The 25,409-nt window shown below is 39.2% G+C and overlaps 1 non-coding gene across 1 annotated transcript; it reads left to right on the top strand.

The window, feature by feature from the left end:
* Positions 1-19,935: 19,935 nt before the first annotated feature.
* LOC112788457 (small nucleolar RNA R71) lies at positions 19,936-20,039 on the top strand. Its single transcript, XR_003195819.1, has one exon. It is a non-coding gene; the product is annotated as a small nucleolar RNA R71 (small nucleolar RNA).
* The last annotated feature ends 5,370 nt before the right edge of the window (positions 20,040-25,409 follow it).

The raw sequence follows: 25,409 nt of genomic DNA, 5'->3' as shown, positions 1-25,409 counted from the left end.
TATGTCCGGAGGGCATTTTCTTGTCAATTCTTTGCATCTCTCCCAAGCTTTATAGAGAGTCTCCCCATCTTGTTGTCTAAAGGTTTGCACCTCAACTCTCAACCTGTTAACTCTTTGGGGAGGGTAGAATCTTGCCAAGAACTTATTTACTACTTCTTCCCAAGTTGTCAAACTCTCCTTTGGAAAGGATTCCATCCACTTAGCTGCTTTATCCCTGAGAGAAAAGGGGAATAGAAGCAGTTTATAGGTATCTGGGTGAACACCATTAGCCTTCACTGTGTCACAGATTCTCAAGAATGTGGTTAAATGTTGATTTGGATCTTCTTGAGCATTTCCTCCAAATGCACAGTTATTCTGAACAAGAGTGATTAGCTGTGGTTTGAGCTCAAAATTGTTGGCATGTATGGTGGGTTTCAAGATGCTACTCCCACAATTCCCAAGATTGGGATTGATGTAAAAGCCTGGCACTCTCCTTTCTTGTAGGGGGGCATGATTGCCCATTACTTCATCTTGATGATTATGGCCTTCACCTTCCATATTTTGAGCTGGATTTTCTTCTTCTTCCTCTTCACCAACTACTCTTTTGCCTCTAGCCACTATTTCTCTTCTCAATCTTAAGAATGTTCTTTCTAGTTCAGAATCATAAGAGGTTGCAACTCCTCTTCTCCCTATCATACACAGCACAAACACAATCTAAAACAAGAGTTATCACCCTCTTTGGAAGAACGGAGGGTAAGTCAAAATTGGTTGATGTAAAGTGTCAAACAGTTAGTGTGCTTCTTATTATAATGGATATATGTACAATGAACAACTAGAAACTCAAGGGCTAAAAGAAAAGAAGAAAATGAGAGACTAAAATTAAAGGCATTAATAAAGTAATTAAAAAATGTTTAATCTAAATACCCATCAACTTAATCATTATCAATTCAAAATCAATCCCCGGTAATAGCGCTATAAAACTTAATGATTGAATATTGCTCACTATATCAATATATATAATGACTTCGTTCTTTGGCAAGCGCACCAAATTATCATCAAGTAGTAACTCACTATGAGTGAGGTCGAATCCTACAGAGATTGATTGATTGAGCAACTTTAGTTAATAGAAAATTTTAGTCAAGCTAATCAATAGAGATTGTTGAGTGCAGAATTCTAAATAGCAGAAATGTAAATGACTTAAAGGTAAAAGAAAGCAATAAAGTACAGAAAACTAAATAACAAGAATGTAAAGTGCTGGAACATAAATAACTAAATTGTAAATGGGGAATGGGTAATGGTATGAATTAAAGAAAGCTATAAAGAATGGGAAAGATAAGAATAGGAGAAATTCATTGAGATTAGGAGATGTTGCTCTCTTTGGATTAAATCTAGATCATCCCATCTTCAATCATGCAACTCATTGACCTCTTGGCAATCATGATTGATTGAACCCCAATTCCTTGGTGATTTAATCTCTTAAATCTTGATAATTAGCCAATTCTTTGGTCTAATTGCTCATGAAGAGAGATAAGCTTGATCCCTGATTATACCACACATCTTCATAGATCCAAATAGTGGGTGGATTTTATGTCACCATATCCAAATCCCAAAACCCAGAACTACTCAAGTGTGAGAAGGGATTTCAAGCATGGTTTCATGTTTCCTTTTCCAAGGATCTCATGAAATCCATTTTGCATTCAACCTCTTTTCCAAGATGATTGAACACTAAACATGAATAACAAAATTCCTTCTAGCAAATCAAAGAGAGATGAAGAGAAGAAGAAATTCACTATGATTAATCCATCAAGTACAACAGAGCTCCCTCTCCCAATGAGAGGGAGTTTAGCTACTCATAGCTTAGAGAAAAGTACAAGAGATGGAAGAAGATAAAGTGAAGTGTAAAGGTAAAACTAACCAACCAATTCCCAACCCCTTTCCAGTACTCTTAGGGGGTATTTATACTACTCCTAACACTAGAAAATAAAAATTACAAAAAGAAAAATAAAATTACATTTGAAAAGAAAAGGAAAACTCATTAAAATGAACCATGTGCCTGGCGTGTGAGTGGCGTGTGAGCGGCATGTCACGCCCAGCTCCTCAGCTTGGCTTGGCGTGCCACGCCTGGCTTCCAAGTGGCACGCCTCCTTTGTTCAACTTGCCTGGCGTGCTACGCCATCGAGATCAAGTGGCACGCCCATTGTGGCTTCTCTCTTCCTCCTCCCTGGAAAATACACCTGGCGTGCCACACCCAGCAGTGGTGTGCCACGCTCATGTCAAGTTCTTCATCTTCCTTCTCTGGTAAATTGAACTGGTGTGCCACGCCAGACTCAATAAACTCTTGATTCTCATCTCTGGAAAGTTCTGCTGACGTGCCACGCCCAGGTCTGGCATGTCACGCCCTTGATACAGCATGAGTAAGCCCTTCTGGTTTAGTAGACTGGCGTGCCATGCACAGTGTTCAAGTGGCACGCTCCTGGTGCGAGCAGGGCTGGCGTGCAACGCCCAGGTATCAAGTGGCACGCCCATTATCATTGTGCTTTGGCACGCCACGCCTAAAATCCAAAGTGGCACGCCCATTGATCTTCTTCTTTGGAAGCTTGTGCTGGCGTGCCACGCATTCAATCTCAAGTGGAACGCCCTTGTTGTGGCTGCATTCTTCCTCTCTGGACTAATAAACTGGCGTGCCACGCCTTCGATCTCAAGTGGCATGCCCCTTTATGGTGTTGTGCCTCTTCAAGCTTGGCGTGCCACGCCTAGAACTCAAGTGGCACGCCCAAAATATGAACAAGATTGGCGTGCCATGCCCCAAACATCAAGTGGCACGCCCATTGTGTTGAACCTTTCACTCCCACCTACCTACTTGAACGGGCGTGACACGCCTTCGATCTGGCGTGCCACGCCCCTTGTAGATGGTGGGGTTGGTGTGCCACGCCCAGCCTGGCGTGCCACGCCCCTTGTGGGTCTTCAAGAATGCTTCTCTTGAATTTATAGTTGGCATGCCACGCCTGGCCTTGGCATGCCACACCCATAGTAAAGCTCCAACAATGCTTCTCTGGAATTTATAGTTGGCATGCCACGCCCATACTAAAGCTCCATGGGTTCTCTTCTAGAATTGTTAACTGACGTGCCACGCCCAATTGCTTGCGTGCCGCGCCCATTCAGTTTGTTGGCATTTGCATCAAGTGGCACGCCCAACTCACACGCCCAGCTCTTCTTCCTTGTTTTCTTCTTCTTTTGTTGCTCTTTTCACCTGAAATTCAAACAAAACTCATTCAAAGCAATGTACCATAAAATTCATCATTTAGTTCATTAAATTGCATTAATTGAATAAGATTTTACTATTTTTATGGTCCTTTTAGATAAGAGAAAGAGGTAGATGACTGTGCATCATGTTATATTTTTCTATATTTTTTCATATCAAAATTTAATTCATTATGCTTAATTATTGAGTATTTTTGTGCTTAAGTTGTATATTGCTTTGATTTCTTTGATTTGATGAATTTTGTAGAAAATGGTGAAAAAAGAAGCATAAAGCACAAAACAAGCTCAAAAGAAGAAAAGATGAAGTTTTGGACGTGCCACTTGGTGCCTGGGCGTGGCACACCAGGCTTGAGTTCCAGAGAAGTAATTTTGATCCAGCACTATGGGCGTGGCACGCCAATCATTAGCGTGGCACGCCAGGCTAATGAAACAGAAAGGGTGCTCAATACTACACAATGGGCGTGGCACGCCAAGCATGGGCATTGCATGCCAGTTATATTTTTCAAAGAAGGGAGGAAGTTGCATCATTATGGGTGTGGCACGCCAAGCTTGTGAAGCCCACTCTCATCAATGGGCGTGCCACTTGGTGCTCTAGGCGTGGCACGCCAAACTTGTGAAGTCAAGATCTCAAAGTGGGTATGCCACTTGGTGTTTTGGGCGTGGTATGCCAAGCCAACATTCTAGCAAAGGAGATTGAAGAGTTCTACATGGGCGTGGAACGCCAGTTTTGGGCGTGGCACGCCAGTTTTGGGCGTGGCATGGCGGGGTACATGCTAGCCTGACCTCCTCTCATTCAAATGAACATATCTTGAGCTACACAACTCCAAATGAGGTGATTTTAGTTTCATTAGAAATTAGACATCCAGAGATTTCCAACCATATATAACACTTTATAATGGACACTGGAATTGAGGAAGATATTGACCCCGAAAGCACAAGGAGCACAACATGTCGCTGCAGAGTTACCAGCCTGACCTCTTCATCTTCAAAGGAACATAACTTGAGTTATTGATGAGTCCATATTTTACGATATCTTTTGATTTGATTTGAGTGGACTTTATCACATAAACCCACATTTATTCATCTAAATAGCATGCTTTTGAGATTTCTTCCTAAATTGTGCTTGAGAGTGAAAACATACTCTTTTGTGCTTAATTTAGTCAATTTTAATTCACTTTAATCCCATGTGGTGCCTTGATGTATTTTTTAAGTGATTTTTAGGTTTCCAAGGCAAGTATGGGTTGACGAAGTGAAGAAAGAGCATCCAAAAGGGGAGAAATCATGAAGAAAATGAGATTTGGAAAGCTGCCAGCCCTGACCTCTCTGTATTAAATTGGTCATAACTTGAGCTACAGAGGTCCAAATGAGGCAGTTCTAGCGGCATTAGAAAGCTAACGTCCGGGGCTTCAAAATGATGTACAATTTGCTATAGTGAACATAAGTCTACCTGTGCGTACGCATAGGTACCTGTGCGTCTGCACAGGTCAATTTCCAGCATGTGTGCAGACGCACGCGTCTGTGCGTCTGCACAAGTCCCTGCACGTGAGCTCATTAATGTAAATCACTGGGGCAAATTCTGGGCCTCCAAAACCCAATCCAACTCATTTTCTAAAGCTATTTAAGGCTAAAGTGAAGAGGAATGAAGGGGGGCAATTAGGTTTAGTTTTTATTATGTTTCCTCTTAGTTTCTAGAGAGAGAAGCTCCCCCCTTTCTCTAGAATTAGGGTTTCTTAGTTTATTTTCTTGTAATTTCTATGTTTAATTCTTGTTTCTATTTACTTTTCCTTGTTATTTATTGTTATTGCTTCTTTACTCTTCTTCATTTCTCTTGTTATTTCTTTTATTTTGTCATTTTCATGCTTATGGATACTCTTTGTTACTTTAATTTTAATTAATGCAAATTTATGTTTCCATGTCATTTATTGCTTTCTCTAGTTGTTATTGTCACTTTCTTGATTTGGGAGTTTTAGAATTTATTTTATTACAATTTAATATTATTTTATTCTCATGCACACCAAGTGTTTGATAAAATGCTTGGCTTAGTTTTTACATAGCTTTTCTTCACTCTTGGCTTGGAATTGTTGACTTTGGTGATCCTTAAGTCATTGATGTCCATTCTTGTTTGATATATTAGGGTAGTTAGTTGATTTGGTTTCCCTTGACTCTATGTGACCCCTAGTGTTGACATAGGACTTAGGGATTGAAATTAACTATGCCTATTTGACTTATCTTTGATATAAGGTTGACTAAGTAGGATTAACTCTTCATAATCATCATATGTTTGTGGTCATTGACTAGGATAGGTAGCCTTAGCCTTCAATTACTTGCCAAGAGATTTCTTGCATTTAAAGTTTCCTTTCCTTGTCTTTGATTGCGTTGACTTTTATTTGCTTTGATGTTTAATTTCTTGCATGTTTAATTTTCACACTCTTGGTTGAGAAATGGGATGTTTGGGTGGAATTGAGTTGTGGATGCCCATTTCGCATTGTGTGAGAATAGTTAATTGGTTTGGTCTCCATTGACGCTAGTCATTCACTAAGTTAATTAGTGAGTTGACTAGGACTTATGGATTGAGATCAATTATGGCTTGTTGACTAATTCTCAAGGAGAATTGACTAGTTTGTTTTGCTTCTACACAATTGCCATGTTTGTGGTCCACAACTAGGATAGGAAGCCTAGATTATCCAATTCTTGCCAAGAGTTGCCATTTACATTCCTTGCATGTTCATTTACTTTCTTGGTATTTAATTTCTTGCATGCTAAGTTACCTTCTTGCACTTAAATTTCTTGCTATTTACATTTCTTGCTCTCTCTTGCATTCACAATTCCCCATGTTCTCTCAGAGCCAATAACTATACATTTCATTGCAACTCCTAAGGAAGACGACTCGGGAGTTAAATACTCTCGGTTTATATTTTGTATTGTGACATTTATTATTTGATTGTGAGGATTCATTGTTGGTTTGGACTATGCTACCAACGAATTAATTCTTGTTTTGATTGATTCCGAACCATACAATAATTCTCATTTATCAAATTTGGCATCGTTGCCGGGGAGTTGCAATTGTGTAAAGTTAGTGGCTATTGTAAATATGTTAATATCTAAATAGCTTGCTTTTTGATTGTCTTTGTTTTTGTCACTGGTTAGGATTGGGATCCTAGAGGACATTGGACATTCAAACAATTGGTGGGAAAGTCAAGCACAAGCCACCATAGCAAGGGCTCTCCCAATTGTCTAACTTAAAGACATTAAATAAAAGTGTTTGGTAACATTGTTCTAACTCTTCTTTTTTTGTATATATTTTGGCTTAATTGCATGTTTGTTTGATTGGTTAGTTTAGAATTAGTTTAATTTTGAGATTTGTAAGTTAATTTTGGTTTGGATCATGAATTTATGGGTTCTTGCATGTTTTGGTGTTTGGTTTTGATTGAACTAAGGCTTGGTACCTTAGAATTTTGAAGAAAAATTTTTGGAAAACAGGGCATCTGTGCGGATGCACATACTTGTGCGTGCGCACAAAACGTTCATTTTCTGCTTCCTGTGCGTGCGCACCGACCCATGCGCACGCACACGCATGATTTTGCCCTCTGGTCACAGTGTCAGCACGCCTTGTGCGCACACGTTCCCCTGCTTTCTGCGACCTGTGCGTGCGCACCCACGCGTGCGTAAGCACACATACCCTTTTTCGCACCCTCTGTGCGGCCGCACAGACGTGTGTGTCCGCACACCAACTTGCAACCACTCTGGTGGGAGCGTTGGCACAGCCTGTGCGCGTGAACCCCTGCCCCTTACACTCTTGTGCGCGCGCACAGACCTGTGTGCGCGTGCACACATGATCCTTTCTTTAAAAAAAGGTCTTCTGTGCGTGCGCACTCACCTGTGTGCACGCACGCGTCTTAATTCCTCTTCTGTTCGCAGCGCCCGCACCCTTCTGTGTGCACGCATAACCCCCTTTTCAGCCTTGTGTGCGTACGCACACTACCCTATGCGTGCGCACACCCTTGTTTTCTCACACTTTACTTCTTTTCTTCCCTTCTCTTTACTTCTTCCCTTCTCTTCCCCTCCACCCCTCTTTTCCCTTGCTTTTACCTTGCTTTTCTACTTAGTTTTTATTGCATCTCATTTTCCTTTTGGTAATTATATTAATTTTAGTTTGCTTGTTTATTAATTAAATAAGTTGCAAGTGTTTGCTTAATGTTGATTGTTGGGTTGCTTCTTGCTTGAATTTGGTTTCGAGTTTAATGAATATGTGCACTATGTATCAAGTCTTTGTTTGATTGCCTAGATGAATTGCAAGTTTAATGCATGTGTTGTAGCTACCATATGTATTGAACTATATCTTTGTTTGGCATCTTAATCATGAATTGTGCACTTGTACTTTAGTGAATTGAGTTGAACTACTTAGTCATCATGGTTCTTAAGTGAATATAATCACATAACAAGATATTTGTTCCTTGTTAATGCTTTGCATTTTTTTTAGTTGACTTTACTTGATTCTTATTAAGACTTATCACTTTTTGTAACAAGCACCTTATACATGTGATTATTTCATTAATCCTAAGGGTGAATAAGTAGTCTCTTTTCATCATTGAATTGGTTATTGTTAATTGTGCCATGTTCTATTAATTTTGCGCTTTCACTTACACAATTTCAATATCCAATATCTCATATACTCAATTCACTTTAGTTGTGGTTACCTAGGGTTATTTGTGCATTCACTCTTGTTTATGCTTTACTTGAAACCTAGGCCACTTGATTGAGGAACATGCTATTTATTTTCCTTATGTGGTTGACCTTTTCACCAGATCAATGTGTGGATTCTAAACTGTGCGCATTTAGAATACACACACATTGTCTTTTATCATATCACCCCACATATCTTATTTTTCCTCAATTCTTGTTTTCTATAGCAACCCGGAGCCCCGATGCCCACCAGCTGAAGGTGGAGCCTTGTAGAGCGTATCTTCACCCCCGGATTGAGTGCATGCACGGAGGACCGTGCAACGTTTAAGTGTGGGAGAGGATCTGCAACTTTTGGGGCGTAAATTTCTCTTTCTCAACACTTTGCATTATTTTCTAGTTTTTATTAGTTATATTTTTGTGAATATTTGTTAGTATTTTATTGCATTATATTTTGCTTAGATTGCTTGTATATATCTTAGCTTGCTTATAGTTTTATTTGCATGTTGCATGATTAGATTGAATAAGTTTTGGTAAAACAACAAAGAATTTTTAAGAAACCCCTTTTTAGAGCATTCCATTGATTAGATTTGAAACTTGTTTTTGAACTTGCTTGAAGTATCTTTTTATGGGACATAGAAAAGAGCTTGAACAAATACCAAGTGAGATTTGAGCTTTAATTGTGTGGTTGCACATTTTCAACTACAATTTTTTGTTCTTGTGTGATAAACTCCTTTTATGATTGTGATCTTAGATTTGCTTTAGTCTATATGTCCTATATTTGTTATTTTGTATTGTATTTAGTATGATTAAGGCCATCTTTGTATAGCTCACTAACCCATATGGCCAACCCTTGCATCTATCTTTGTAAACCACTTTTTGAGCCTTTAATTCCCCTTTGTTCTCATTATAAGCACATCATTCACCCTAAGTGAAAAACCATTATGTCCATTGATTGTATCTTTGATTAGCTTGGGTTTGAGTGTGTGTGTTAATCAAGTGTGGGGGGAAATTTGTGGGAAACATTGGTAGTTAGTTAGTTTTGGGTGTTCATTGAAAATATGGCAAAATGGGTAACTACTCATGCATCTATTGGTTAAAACATATGCATCTCTTTTTGTTGATAATAAGAAAAAAAAGAAGAAAAAAAGAAAAAAGAAAAAGAGAAAAAGAAAAGAAAGAGAAAAGTTAATAAGAATGAAAATAAGAGATGCATATGTGGTTGAATTGAAAAGAAGCATGCATGAGTGAATGTGAGAAAGGGATAAATGGGTAGCTAGGATTGTTTTGTTATGTATATAGGATGATATATAGGATTAGGTGGGATGCTTGAGCTAATCAAAGATCCAATCTAATATCCCACTTAACCATATTAATCCTACCCTTACCTAAGCCCCATTACAACCCACAAAAGTCCTCATGATATTTGCATTCATTCATCAAATATTAGTTGATTGTTAGACAACTTGCAAATCTTTGAGGAACATGATTAAAGGAGGATTGAGTGATTAAACCCTACACACTGAGCGATTAGAGTGTAAACATATCCGGTGAGGGTTTCAATTGCTCAGTTCTATGTTTTCATTGCTTATTTTGTATCTTCTTGCAAGTTGTTGAACTTAATTTTGAAAATTTCAAATCAAATCTTTGGACACTGATTATATTACTATATTTTCTTGTCTTGGCCCTAACGTTCTACTATGTATTGATTAAGATTCTTTTGTTTGCTTTTACCAAACTCAATAAGAATCATAGTGTAGATATATAGATAGCATTTAGTATAGTTACATGCATGTAGGTAGTTGCATTAATAATTACCCCTTTATTCATCTCCTTTGGTTGGTTTAGCATGAGGACATGTGATAAACCACTATTTTATGGTTTACATTGTGTTTAATTGAATGGTTTCATCAAGTCTTCACCCACTTATTCATACTAATTGCATGATTTTATAATTCCTTCCTAGTATTATTCTATGGTTAAAAACTTGCTTCCTAGAGATCTTTAATTAGTATATTTTAATTCTCCTTTATACCATTCGATGCCGTGATCCGTGTGTTAAGTGTTTCAGGCTTCATAGGGCAGGAATGGCTTAGAGAATGGAGAGGAAGCTTGCAAAAATGAAAGGAACACAAGAAACTAAGGAGATGACCAGCGAACACTGACGCACACGCATGGCTCATGCGAGCGCACAAAATGGAGAAAATCGCAGCGACGCGAGCGCGTGCCTAACGCGTACGCGCGGATTGGAGTCTGCACGAATGACGCAAACACGTGACAAGAAAAATTGCTGAATGACGCGAACGTGTGGACAACGCGTACGCGTGACTTGCACGATCTGCAGAAATAATAGAAAACGCTGGGGGCGATTTCGGGCCGCGTTTTGACCCAGTTTTCGGCCCAGAAACACAAAATAATGCCAGGGAACATGCAGGGACTCAACACACACATCTTAGACATAATAAACATACATTTTTAGATACATTAGGATAGTTTTAGGTTTCTAGATCTGAATTTAGATAGGATTACTTTTCCTCTAGGTTCACTTTACATTCATTGTTTCATGCTGTTGGATATTGAAGAGTCATTACCTCCGTTGAAGACATTATTCTAGTTTGTTTACTTTGTCCCTTATTCTTCCATATCCTTATTTATTTTATTTAGAGTTCTAATTGGATTATTTTCATAGATTGTTGATAAAGAGAATTACTTTTACTTCAATTAATTTTTAGTCTCTATTTTATTTTATTTAATTCATTATGTCTTCTTCTTATATTTTTCTGAGTATTATATTTATGTCAATGGAGTAGATTTCCCAAACTTGACATGGGGGTTGATTAAGAGGAGACACTTGAGTTGGAAGGCTTAAGTGTTGGTTAAATTGGAAGTTGTTGGCTTGTTCTGTATTTACTAACGCTAGACCTTCCCAAGGGAGAGGACTAGGATTTGCGAATAAGGATTAGCTCAATTACTTGACTTTCCTTTATTTAGTAAGGTTAACTAAGTGAAAACAAAAACCTTTTTGATACTACACTCAAGAGATCCCAACAAGGATAGAACTTCCAATTAATCATTCCTCCAGTCAAAGCTTTTTATTAAAATATTAATAATCATTCTTAGTTTTATTGCTTTAATTTATAATTATTTAAATTGCTCGTTATCCAAACTTAAACTCTTTTGAAAATTCCTGATTAATAAGTTAGCACCCTTTCTTGCAACTCATTGGGAGATGACTTGGGACTCATACTCCCAGTATTCTTAATTCTAAATTTTGTGACAACTTTTCTAAATTGACAAGGCGGATCTTAGCTGGTTAAGAACTATACTCTCAACGCATTCTCTATATTGATTTTCCTAATTCCTCATCAAATGACGAGATGCTTCGTTCTCTTGCACAAGGACAACAAGACATGCAGACACAACTAAACTCTACTTTAAATGGTCTAAATGCCACTTTACAAGCTCTCGCCTCCAGGATAGATTCATTACCTAATTCCACTAACCAACCTTTAAGTTCCAGTGGAATTCCTTCTCAACCCTTACCTAACCCCAAGGGTTGCATCAATGCCATCACCTTGAGGTCCGGAACCATATTGCAAGAGAGGAACCAAGAGGAGCCAAGCCCACAAGTACACGTCCCAGCTGAGGATGTGATAGAAGTGGAAGATGCAAAAGAAGAAAAGGACGTAAAAGACATAGTTGAAGAAGAAGCAGTTCAACCAAGGAATGGAGAACCAAAGGAAGCTGAAGCTGTACAAGACGCCATCCCTATCCCATTTCCACACCTTGCAAAGAAATCCAGAAAGAAGATGGAACTTGATCCCAAAATGGTAGAAATATTCAAAAAGGTTGAGGTAACTGTTCCCCTTTTTTATGTCATTCAGCAGGTACCTAAATACGCAAAGTTTCTAAAGGATTTATGCATTCATAAAGATAAAATTAATGAGTTAGAAACTATTCCTTTAGGTAGTTCTATATCTGCTTTAATGGGAGGTATACCTGAAAAATGTAGTGATCCAGGTCCATGCATGGTTAACTGTACCATTGGAGGTGTAATATTTTCTGATTGCATGTGTGACTTAGGAGCGTGTGTTAGTATAATGCCATTGTCTATATATGATACTTTGAGGCTCCCTCCCTTAAAAAGGTCGGCAGCTCATTTTGTGTTAGCAGATAAAAGCATTATTACAGTAGTTGGAATGGCTGAATATGTATTGATGCGCATAAATGTGTTATGCTACGATTTAGGAAATTGCACGATCGGCAAAATTCCTTCCGGCAAGTGCACCGGTTATCGTCGTCAAGTAAAAACTCACAATAGAGTGAGGTCGAATCCCACAAGGATTGGTTGAGTGAGCAATTCGGATTAGAAGTGTGTTCTAGTTGAGCGGAATCAAGATTTGAGATGATAATTGCGGAATGTAAAATTGGCGGGAAAAGTAAATGACAAGAAAATTAAATGGCTGAATCTTAAATTGCATGAATTAAAGAGCAGAATGTAAATTGCTGAAATTAAAAGGGAATGGGGATGATTGCAAGAATTGAATTGCAGAATGTAAAGAGAAAGTGGAAATCAGAAATGGGGAATTCATTGGGTTTAGGAGATATTGAAATCTCCGAATCAAAACATGTAAATCTCTTCCTCAACCAATGCATTCATTGAATTTTGCTTGGCAATCTTATATGATTGGATCCCAATTCCTTGGCTCACCAATGCTCTCTAAAAACAAACAAATTCCCAATCCCTTGGTTTAAATGTTCATAAGAAGAGATGATGCTTGATCACTGATTATACCACACAATTTCATGAACCACAATTTGGTAGGATTACATGTCACAATATCCATCCAAACCCCAATCCAATCCACTGTGAGAAAGCTTCTCTAGCATGAATCCTCCATTCCTTTCCCAAGGCTCCGAAGGATTCCAAGTATGAGTAGTCTCTTTCCCAAGACAACTACTCAATGGAATTAGATCGAGAAGCTTTCTAACAAAATTCAAGAGAAAAGATTGAAGAAGAAGATAAACTATTATTGATTCATTGAATTACAATAGAGCTCCCTAACCCAATGAAAGGGGGTTTAATGAATCATAGCTCTGAATTCAATTACAAAGAAAAGGAAACTAGCTAAAAGTGAAAGTAAAAGTCCTCTCTAACTTAACTTCTATCCTATTTATACACTTTCTATATTGAGCTTCAGTTGTGCTTCTTGGGCTTTGAGGCCTCTCCTTGCTTTCCTTTTGCCTTGGGTTTATGATCCATAATCTTGATGAGGTTGTTGATCCAGATCCTGTAACATTTATTGAGCCAACTTAGTGATAATCAAATAATGACACATGACTCAATAAATTGAGATTTCAAACTCATCAATCCTTCAGGCCCAATCCCATAAACCATGATATTCAATTGGGTTTCATACCAAAGTAAGTTTAAGTTAATACTTGTGCTCAAAGACTAACTTAAATCACAATATTTTTGGCCCAGAAACCCTTTTCAAGAGTGGCGTTTAAGTTGTAGTTTAAGCTTAAACTGCAACTTAAACGCCAGACACTTCCAGTGAGGCCATTTGTAGAAGCACGTTTAAGCTTCAGTTAAGGTTAAACTGAAGCTTAAACGTGGAAATGGAAGAAGGTAGCCCTGGAGAGTAATGTAGTCGAACACGTTTAACCTCCAGTTTAAGGTTAAACTGGAGGTTAAACGTGGAAAAGGAATGAGACATCCTGGAGGTCGAACACGTTTAACCTCCAGTTTGAGGTCAAACTGGAGGTTAAACGTGGAAAGGGGTGTAGGCATACTGGAGGTCGAACACGTTTAACCTCCAGTTTGAGGTCAAACTAGAGGTTAAACGTGGAAGCTTGGAATGGTGGCCCTGGAGGTGTCGAACACGTTTAACCTCCAGTTTGGGGTCAAACTGGAGGTTAAACGTGGAGATGGAGAGAGCAACCCTGGAGTGAAAAAACTATCGAACACGTTTAAGCTCCAGTTTGAGTCAAACTGGAGCTTAAACGTGGAATGGCCCCTGGTACTCTTCCTGGTTCTGGCGTTTAACCTCCAGTTTGAGGTCAAACTGGAGGTTAAACGTGGAACTCCTCCCTGGTTGGCATACTCATTCTGGCGTTTAACCTCCAGTTTGAGGTCAAACTGGAGGTTAAACGTGGAATGCTCCTTAAGTGAGGCTTTTCATTCTGGCGTTTAACCTCCAGTTTGAGGTCAAACTGGAGGTTAAACTTCAATCCCAGCATTTCTTATCCTTCATGATTTTGGCGTTTAAGCTCCAGTTTAGGCTTAAACTGGAACTTAAACTCCACATGTGATATACAAGCTTCCTTTATTGATTTTGTTGCTTCCTTGCTTAGCCTCTTCTTCCCTGAAATCATCCAAACAATTGCATCAAAGTCTTGCAAAATTTCATGAGAAATCTTTCATTCATAGCATTTAAGTAATATAACTAAAACTCATGGAATTTGCATCAAAATCATATTGTTTGGATGGTTCATTACTTTGTTCTTCATTTAACCATTTTTGGTTACTTTAAGCTCAAGAAAATGCATAAAACAACTAAAACTAACAGAAAAATGCTAGTGAAACTAGCCTATGATGCCTTGGCATCACAACACCAAACTTAATACTTGCTTGTCCCTAAGCAAGTCCTGAGTTATTTGAGAAGAAAGTATGAACAGAAAGTAATTACATTGGCTATATTAGCAAGCAATTGAAGTTCATCAGAAGGGTTCTATGCAGAAAGTTGCAGCATCACTTTTTCATACTTATCAGGTAGGATTATCACTTTTTCATTGCATCCGTCAAAAATTGCTATGGCCTCCTGTTATTCTTATGTCTTTGGCACTTCTCTTTTGTTTTTCTTTTCTTTTTCTTAGAGCTTCTTTTGCTCCTTGCTTGCTTAGTGTCATGTGTTGCACAAGCCTTTGGCATTTTCTTTTTCTTATCAGTGCACTACACATATCCACTTTAGGCATTTTAGTTCACATTTCTTCTTGAGACATTGGTGCCCAGCACCTCTTTGTGTGACTAAATGTTTTGTATTGAGGTTGCTCTTGATAATGGACTTTTGGTTGATAATCCCGGGTTAGTTAACCCAAGTTACCAAGTGTTGAAACACTCCTCAGAACCTATTCATCCAAGCATATCCTTAATACATAAACACCACAGGCATTTGTCTCAGGAGTTCAAACCATTGGTGCCTAGCTTATTTTCTCAATTTTTTTGCTTTTTGGTTGCCTTTTTCCGTGGCTTTTTCTTTTCCTTTTTCTTTCTTTTTCATGGCCAAAGACATTTATTCATCAAGATCCATAGACAATTTTTACTTCTACATAAAAAATGATAATTCTACACTCAAATTTTAGTGATGTGACTAAACAATCAAGCATGCATACCACCACTTAATTCTACTTGATTTGTCACTAATTTAGCCGGTTACTTTTGTTCAAACTTTTCTTTTATTTTTGGAAACAGAACAAGCATGGCACGCACTTGTTTAAGAAGGTGAAGTTGTATCCAAACATCTAGGCACTCACTTTATTCAAAGCACTTAACAAACACACATACTAAAAAAAAAACGACTCATAAAAAAAAACTCCACCTAACACTTAAATGACTGATGATGAAAACACGTTCATAAAGACAATTCACCAATTATCATTTGATTATTAAGGAACGAGACCACCTCTTATTTATTGCTTGGTTCTTCTTAATTCTTGGGATCCTGCTTCTTCTTGCTTCCTGCCTCTTTTTGACCACTTGTGCTTCCTTTGTCTTTTCTTATGAGCTTTTTCCAGAATCCAGCCTTTTTCATCGTTTCTTCCACTCCTTTTTCAAGGATCATTGCCTTGTTTATTTCTCCTTCTTTCCTCCCTTTGAAATACTCATCATAAGCTGGGAATGCTGGGTCCATCTTGTGTAGATGTTCCCCTATGTAGTTAAGCTTGATTTGCGAACTGATGTTGTAGTCAGCTTGGACTGAGTATCTTGCATTCTGTAAAGTGGTGGCTTCCTTGATTGCCAAGACATTGGCATCTTGGTGTTGGCATATGTGGCTGAAGGATTCCTGTAAGTGTAGATTTTGTTCCCTTTGCAGATCAAAGAATCTTGATTCAAAGTTCCTTTGCATATCCATCATTTTTAGATGAAAGTCTTCTTGTCTTTCCTGAGACCTCATGTATTGTTGAGACATTCCTTCCATGATTTCCTGCATTCTGCTCATATCCATGGGGTCTCTGGGAATTTGTTGTCTTCTTTCAGGAGTTGCTTGCTCTTCTTGCTCTTCTTCTCTGTCTTCTCCTTCCTGTCTTTCTTGTTCTGCTTCTTGCTCGGCTTCCACTTGTTGCCCTTCTTCATTTCTTCTTCTTGTATGTCTTGGAGGAGTTGGGCCAAGAGTCATTCTGTGTGCAGTTATGGCCAGCCCAGGATATAACCAATTAGGTCTTTCATCCTCAAGTGGTACTTGGGCATCAATGCATAGTCTAATGATGGTGCTAGGGAAATGAAGCCAGGATTCAGGGTCACTTTTCTCACTAAACTCTTGTATCTGTTCAGCAATGAGTTTATGAACTTTGATCTCTCCTCCAACCATAATGCAATGTAGCAAGATGGCTCTTTTAGGGACTATATCTGAAGAGTTTGCAGTGGGTAGGATGGATCTCCTAACTATTGCATACCACCCTTTAGCTTCAGGTGTTAGGTCTCCTCTTCTCAAGACTCTTGGAGCCCCTCTTGTTTTTCTCACCCATTCAGCTCTAATGGCACAAAGGTCTTCAGCAATAGTTGTATAGTCAGGTTCTCCTCTCATCCTTTCGTCATAACTTGCTTGGCTGAAATGTATGTTTTTCAGGCCAAGAGTTTTCATGATTGCTTTGGGACTGAAGTCAACTTCCACCCCTCTCACATAGCTTTTGTATGTGGGGTTCTTGGTTTGATCCTCCCTTACTGCATTTGCATAAAACTCCTTCACCAAGTTGATGTTGATTCTAGTGATTGGCTTAGTTAGGAGCTCCCACTTCCTCTTTTTGATCTTTTCCCAAACACCTGGGAACTCATCCTTTTCAAGTTCAAAGGGGACCTCAGCTAGTACCGTTTTAGGTCTCATCCATTCGGCTTGAATCTCATGGAACACTGATCTGTATCTCCATGCATCGAATCCCCTGTTTTCCTCCATTGGCTGCTTGTCTTTTCTTCTTTTGTGGCTAGATGAAGCTGCCATTTTGGTAAGTGACAACTAAAGTTGACACGGTGAAGCAAGAAGTGTTGTTGGAGGTGTGGTGAGATTGTTTTCGGCAAGAGATGGTTATGCTATGATGAAGGAAAAAGTGTATGAAGGAGGATTGATGGTGTGGGACTCGTTCCCCAAGTGGTTCTTTATAGTGCCCATGAGTGAAAAATGAACGGCTAGGGTGGTTTGTGAAGGGTGGCTTGATGGTAAATATATGAATTGTAGATAAGGACGATTGGCTTTTCATTTTCTTGGAAGTATTCTGGATGCATTAGGTTGTACATGTAGCTTTCTTTTCTTGCAGAACTTCCTTTTCCCATGTGTTAGTTTCAAAGAATTATGAATTTTCTTTTTGACCAAGCACGTACCTCCCTTTGTCTTTTTCCTCCATTTTTGTCTTTTCTTTTGTACCTTGAATGAAAGATGGAATTCAATTTGAGTAAGATTTGGGAGTGCCATCAGGCACACCAAACTTAGAGACCAATTGTAATTTACATGCACGGTTTAGTGCACTTAATCAATAGTTGTCCTGAGGATTCAAGTTCATGCATAAGAAACCATACTTTATTAGATGTAAAGCAAAGCACTAAAGATTAAGGATACTAAAAACATGGGTTGCCTCCCATGAAGCGCTTCTTTAACGTCACTAGCTTGACGGTTGTCCCTTGTTAGGGTGGATTGTAGTGCTTGACGTCCTCTCCTCTCACTATGAAAACGTCCCCTCTTGATTCATTCATGACCTCTAAATGTTCCAAAGAAAGAAATTTCTTGATTGTGAACACTTGAGGGAGCTGAGAAGGAATGGTCTTGAGGCCAGGTGGGATTGGCAGATAATGACTTGAGATCACTTTATCTCCTGGAGAAAAACCTTCAGTGGGAATTTTCTTGTTTCTCCATCCTCTTGGCAATCTCCCTATCACTCTTCCCTTTCTCTTGAGGATTTCTTCATTGACCTTTATGTCAGGAGGATCCTTCTGATCTGTTTCCACTGATTCTTGTGGCTCTAACTCTTGCAACTCTTGTTTGCCTTCCAATGACTGTTTTAGAGTCTCAGCTGCTGGATTACTTTCCTCCAAACATGGATGGCTACTATCATCTTTGGGCTTTTCAGATTCTGGTTCAGGCTCAGATGCAGGTTTGAAGACTTTGAAAATGAGCTGTTCATCATGTATTCTCAGAATTAGTTCTCCTTGTTCTACATCTATGAGCGCTCTAGTAGTGGCTAGAAATGGTCTGCCCAGAATGATAGGGTGTAAATAGCTTTCCTCCATGTCCACAATGACAAAGTCTGTGGGGAAATAATAATCTCCTACTTTCACCAGCACATTTTCAACTACCCCTTCAGCTTGCTTCTGAGTTTTGTCAGCCAGTTGTATGATTACATCAGTGGATCTCACCTCGTTCAGTTGTAGCCTCTTCATAAGAGTTAGAGGCATCACATTTATGCTAGCTCCTAGATCACAGAATCCTCTGTCAATTTTTGTTTCCCCTACGATGCAAGGGATATGAAAACTTCCTGGGTCCATTTTCTTAGAGAGTGTGTCTTTCTTGATGAGAGCACTGCATTCTTTGTTCATTGTTACCGTTTGTCCTCCCTTCAAAACTCTTTTCTTGCTTAACAATTCCTTTAAATACTTGATGTGTGTGGGCATTTGATGAAGAATCTCAAGAAAGGGAATATTGACATGCAGAGAATTAAATGTCTCTAGAAACCTTGAATAGGTTTTCCTTTTTTCACCTCCTCCTAACCTTTCAGGAAATGGTGCTTTTGGTTGGTATACCTCCATCATGCCTTTTTGCAGATCCTTGGCTTGCTCAGTTCCACTTTCCTGCTTAACTTCTTCCACATCTTCTTTCAAGATTTCTGGTTCCTGCTGTGAGGACCTGATTCCTTCTTCTTCTGAGGCTTCCTTCAATATGGTGATGGCCTTGCACTCTTCCCATCTTACTCTCTTTTGTTCCCCCTTAGGATTTTTTTTCTGTGTCACTAGGGAACACTGCAGTTGATTTGGGTGCCTGTTGAGATAGCTCTCCTACTTGAGATTCCAACCTTTTGAGTTTTTCACCATGGTTTCTTAAGGTAGTTCTCACATCATCCCTGAAGCTCTTCAATTCAATTATGTCTTGGCTCATGGTTGCCATCATTCCTTCCATCCGGTTTAATTGATCTTGAAATTGTTGGTTCGGATTAGGTTGGATATGTTGATTATTTTGGCCATGATATGATGATTGGGGGTAAGTGTTTTGTGTGGCTTGGTATGATTTTTGGTTGGAGTTTTGGTATGTGGAGTTGTTTTGTTGGTTGTGGTTGTAAGGTTTGTGGTTTTGTGGTTGGGTTTGTTGGTTTCCCCACCCAAAGTTTGGGTGGTTTCTCCAGCCTGGGTTGTAAGTGTTGGAGTGTGGATCATATGATTGCCTTTGTTGGTTTCCCACATAGTTAACCTCATCCCAATCACCTCCTTCAATGCCTACTTCCTCTTGATCTTGTGTGTGTATTGCAGCCACTTGCTTTGTTTCTAATTGCCTGGTAAGCTCTGCTAGTTGCTTGGCAAACACCTTGTTTTGGGCTAGAATTGTATCAACATGGTTCAGCTCCATGACTCCCTTAGTGTTGTGCCTTTCTGATGCATAGTAGTACTCATTCTCAGCCACTGTCTCGATCACTTCAATGGCTTCTTCCACGGTCTTTTTCTTGTTCAATGAACCTCCTGATGAATGGTCTACAGCCTTCCTTGATTCATAAGAGAGCCCATCATAGAAGATGTGCAGTTGCACCCAATCATGGAACATGTTTGGTGGGCATTTCCTTGTCAAGTCCTTGAATCTCTCCCATGCCTCGTAGAGAGTTTCACCATCTTGTTGTCTAAAAGTCTGGACCTCAGATCGAAGCCTATTGACCTTTTGTGGAGGGTAGAAACGTGCCAGAAACTTGCCTTCCACCTCATCCCATGTGGTTAGACTCCCCCTTGGGAATGATTCCAGCCACTTAGCTGCCTTGTCCCTAAGTGAAAATGGGAACAAAAGCAGTTTATAGGCATCTTCCTGGACTCCATTGGACTTCACAGTGTCACAAATTCTCAGGAATTTTGTGAGATGTTGGTTTGGGTCTTCATTAGCACTTCCTCCAAAGGAACAATGATTTTCCACCAATGATATTAGCTGTGGCTTGAGCTCAAAATTGTTGGCCTGAATGGGTGGTTTCTGGATGCTACTACCACAATTCCCAGAGGTTGGGTTTATGTATGAACTAAGAACCCTCCTCTCAGGAATGGCATTGTTTCCATCAGCTCTCTCATGGTTGTGAACTTCTCTATCCATGTTGAGATCTAGAGCTTCCTCAAAATTGTCCTCAGATTCTCCTTCAGATTCCTCTTCTCCCACTACTCTCTTCCCTCTTGCTTCCCTTCTAAGTCTATGAAGGGTCCTTTCCGGTTCGGTATATGGAGGAGTTGATGTCTCTCCTCTCCTACCTGTCATACAAGAACACAGCTCAAACACAAACAAGTGAAATACTCTTGGTTAATGGAAGAGTATGGTTAGATCAATTGAGGAATTAAATCAAACAGTTAGTGAGTCAGTGAGTTAGTTGCATGGATTTAAAGGCATAAAGAAGGAAAGCATGTAACCAAGTGCAGAAATTAAAATTCAACAAGTATCTAGAACAGAATTAATCAAAGCAAGAGAAAATTGCTCAATCTAGTTAGCTTCCAATTTGAGAATTGTCAATCAAAAACCAATCCCCGGCAACGGCGCCATAAACTTGATGCGCATAAATGTGTTATGCTACGATTTAGGAAATTGCACGATCGGCAAAATTCCTTCCGGCAAGTGCACCGGTTATCGTCGTCAAGTAAAAACTCACAATAGAGTGAGGTCGAATCCCACAAGGATTGGTTGAGTGAGCAATTCGGATTAGAAGTGTGTTCTAGTTGAGCGGAATCAAGATTTGAGATGATAATTGCGGAATGTAAAATTGGCGGGAAAAGTAAATGACAAGAAAATTAAATGGCTGAATCTTAAATTGCATGAATTAAAGAGCAGAATGTAAATTGCTGAAATTAAAAGGGAATGGGGATGATTGCAAGAATTGAATTGCAGAATGTAAAGAGAAAGTGGAAATCAGAAATGGGGAATTCATTGGGTTTAGGAGATATTGAAATCTCCGAATCAAAACATGTAAATCTCTTCCTCAACCAATGCATTCATTGAATTTTGCTTGGCAATCTTATATGATTGGATCCCAATTCCTTGGCTCACCAATGCTCTCTAAAAACAAACAAATTCCCAATCCCTTGGTTTAAATGTTCATAAGAAGAGATGATGCTTGATCACTGATTATACCACACAATTTCATGAACCACAATTTGGTAGGATTACATGTCACAATATCCATCCAAACCCCAATCCAATCCACTGTGAGAAAGCTTCTCTAGCATGAATCCTCCATTCCTTTCCCAAGGCTCCGAAGGATTCCAAGTATGAGTAGTCTCTTTCCCAAGACAACTACTCAATGGAATTAGATCGAGAAGCTTTCTAACAAAATTCAAGAGAAAAGATTGAAGAAGAAGATAAACTATTATTGATTCATTGAATTACAATAGAGCTCCCTAACCCAATGAAAGGGGGTTTAGTGAATCATAGCTCTGAATTCAATTACAAAGAAAAGGAAACTAGCTAAAAGTGAAAGTAAAAGTCCACTCTAACTTAACTTCTATCCTATTTATACACTTTCTATATTGAGCTTCAGTTGTGCTTCTTGGGCTTTGAGGCCTCTCCTTGCTTTCCTTTTGCCTTGGGTTTATGATCCATAATCTTGATGAGGTTGTTGATCCAGATCCTGTAACATTTATTGAGCCAACTTAGTGATAATCAAATAATGACACATGACTCAATAAATTGAGATTTCAAACTCATCAATCCTTCAGGCCCAATCCCATAAACCATGATATTCAATTGGGTTTCATACCAAAGTAAGTTTAAGTTAATACTTGTGCTCAAAGACTAACTTAAATCACAATATTTTTGGCCCAGAAACCCTTTTCAAGAGTGGCGTTTAAGTTGTAGTTTAAGCTTAAACTGCAACTTAAACGCCAGACACTTCCAGTGAGGCCATTTGTAGAAGCACGTTTAAGCTTCAGTTAAGGTTAAACTGAAGCTTAAACGTGGAAATGGAAGAAGGTAGCCCTGGAGAGTAATGTAGTCGAACACGTTTAACCTCCAGTTTAAGGTTAAACTGGAGGTTAAACGTGGAAAAGGAATGAGGCATCCTGGAGGTCGAACACGTTTAACCTCCAGTTTGAGGTCAAACTGGAGGTTAAACGTGGAAAGGGGTGTAGGCATACTGGAGGTCGAACACGTTTAACCTCCAGTTTGAGGTCAAACTGGAGGTTAAACGTGGAAGCTTGGAATGGTGGCCCTGGAGGTGTCGAACACGTTTAACCTCCAGTTTGGGGTCAAACTGGAGGTTAAACGTGGAGATGGAGAGAGCAACCCTGGAGTGAAAAAACTATCGAACACGTTTAAGCTCCAGTTTGAGTCAAACTGGAGCTTAAACGTGGAATGGCCCCTGGTACTCTTCCTGGTTCTGGCGTTTAACCTCCAGTTTGAGGTCAAACTGGAGGTTAAACGTGGAACTCCTCCCTGGTTGGCATACTCATTCTGGCGTTTAACCTCCAGTTTGAGGTCAAACTGGAGGTTAAACGTGGAATGCTCCTTAAGTGAGGCTTTTCATTCTGGCGTTTAACCTCCAGTTTGAGGTCAAACTGGAGGTTAAACTTCAATCCCAACATTTCTTATCCTTCATGATTTTGGCGTTTAAGCTCCAGTTTAGGCTTAAACTGGAACTTAAACTCCACATGTGATATACAAGCTTCCTTTATTGATTTTGTTGCTTCCTTGCTTAGCCTCTTCTTCCCTGAAATCATCCAAACAATTGCATCAAAGTCTTGCAAAATTTCATGAGAAATCTTTCATTCATAGCATTTAAGTAATATAACTAAAACTCATGGAATTTGCATCAAAATCATATTGTTTGGATGGTTCATTACTTTGTTCTTCATTTAACCATTTTTGGTTACTTTAAGCTCAAGAAAATGCATAAAACAACTAAAACTAACAGAAAAATGCTAGTGAAACTAGCCTATGATGCCTTGGCATCATGTATTAGTGAGCATTAAGGGGCTCACATTTCCTATTGACTTCTATATCCTGGAAATGCCACCTAATGATTCAGGAAGACCATCATCAATCCTGCTTGGAAGACCATCCTGAAGACTTCAAAGTTCAAGCTGGATGCATTCTCAAGAACTTACTCCTTTGAGATAGATGGCAGAACAAGGAGTTTTAGTTTAAATGAAACTATGAAGCACCCTCCAGAAGATCATTCTATCTTCCAGTGCGACATCATTGATGAAACTGTAGCTGAAGTTCACCAAGAAGAAATAGAAGAGAAGCACATGGAGCAAGGTCCAAGTGTGGGGACACCCTCTGAACACAATGCGGACACTTTGCCATTATCACTAGCCCTGAATGATCCAGAGCCTAGCCATGAGCAGAAATTGGAATTAAAGCCCCTTCCTCCACACCTCAAGTATGCTTACCTTGAGGATAATCAGAAGTTTCCAGTTATCATTGCAAGGGAACTCACTTCTCAACAAGAAGAGCAACTGCTCAGTGTGCTGAGAAAACATAAGAAAGCAATTGGATGGAGCTTGGCAGATATAGTAGGCATCAGTCCTCAAGTTTGTGAGCACAGAATATATTTAGAAGAGGAATCAAAACCTGTCTGTCAGCCTCAAAGAAGATTGAATCTCACCATCTTAGAAGTTGTCAAGAAAGAAGTAACCAGGCTACTTGAAGCAGATATCATTTACCCCATCTCAGACAATGAATGGGTTAGTCCAGTACAAGAGGTGTCCAAGAAGCCTGGAGCCACAACAGTAAAGAATGAGTATGGAGAGCTCCTGACAACTAGAGTGCATAATTCATGTTGCATTGACTATAGGCATCTCAACCAAGCCACTCGCAAGGATCATTACCCCTTGCCATTCATTGATCAGATGCTTGATCGCCTGTTAGGTAAATCCCATTACTGCTTTTTAGATGGTTATACAGGGTACTTTCAAATTCATATAGCTCCTGAAAATCAGGAGAAGACTACTTTTACATGTCCCTTTGGAACGTATGCATACAAAAGGATGCCCTTTGGCTTATGTAATGCACTGGCTACTTTCTAAAGATGCATGATGAGTATCTTTTCAGATCTTATTGAGAACTGTATAGAAGTTTTTATGGATGATTTTAGTGTATATGGTGATTCATTTAGCCTTTGCTTGGATAGTTTGTCTAGAGTATTAGACAGGTGTGTTAGTACAAACCTTGTATTGAATTTTGAAAAATGTCATTTTATGGTAAAACAAGGAATTGTACTAGGACATGTGTCTAATACTGGTATTTCTGTAGATCCAACAAAGGTAGATGTCATTTCTAGTTTACCTTACCCCTCCTCTGTGAGGAAAGTTCGTTTGTTCCTTGGCCATGCAGGTTTTTACAGGAGATTCATTAAGAACTTCAGTAAGGTAGCATTACCTTTATCCAGATTGCTGCAGAAAGATATTGAGTTCGAGTTCGGTGAGGATTGCATGCAAGTGTTTGATAAGCTGAAGATCGCCCTGACTCAAGCCCCGATTCTGAGAGGACCAGACTGGAGCCAGCAATTTGAAATTATGTGTGATGCCTCCAATCATGCAGTAGGAGCGGCGCTGGCTCAGCGCGAAGGTAAAGACCCTTTTGTAATTGCTTATGCATCTAAGACTTTAGATGCTGCTCAGTCTAATTACACTACTACTGAAAAAGAGCTTCTAGCTATTGGTTTTGCTCTGGATAAATTTTGAGCCTATTTACTTGGTACTAAGGTAGTAGTATACTCAGACCATGTAGCTTTAAAATATTTATTAGCTAAAAAAGAGTCCAAACCAAGGCTAATACGTTGGATACTGTTGCTGCAAGAATTTGATTTAGAAATTAAGGATAAGAGTGGTAACCAGAATTTAGTGGCAGACCACTTGAGTCCCCTTGAGCACATTAAGCATGACTCCACCCCTATCAATGATACTTTCCCATTTGATAGTTTGCAAGCAGTATCTGAAGTAGTTCCTTGGTATGCACCTGTAGCTAATTATCTAGTTAGCCATACTTTTCTTCCCAATTTTACTAAGCATCAAAGGGACAAGCTGAAAAGTGAATCTAAATATTTTATATTGG

This window comes from Arachis hypogaea, chromosome 20, assembly GCF_003086295.3.
Source record: "Arachis hypogaea cultivar Tifrunner chromosome 20, arahy.Tifrunner.gnm2.J5K5, whole genome shotgun sequence".
Classification (NCBI taxonomy): Eukaryota; Viridiplantae; Streptophyta; class Magnoliopsida; order Fabales; family Fabaceae; genus Arachis; species Arachis hypogaea.
Note: the sequence above shows the minus strand (reverse complement) of the source record. Positions and strands in the feature narration are given on the sequence as shown.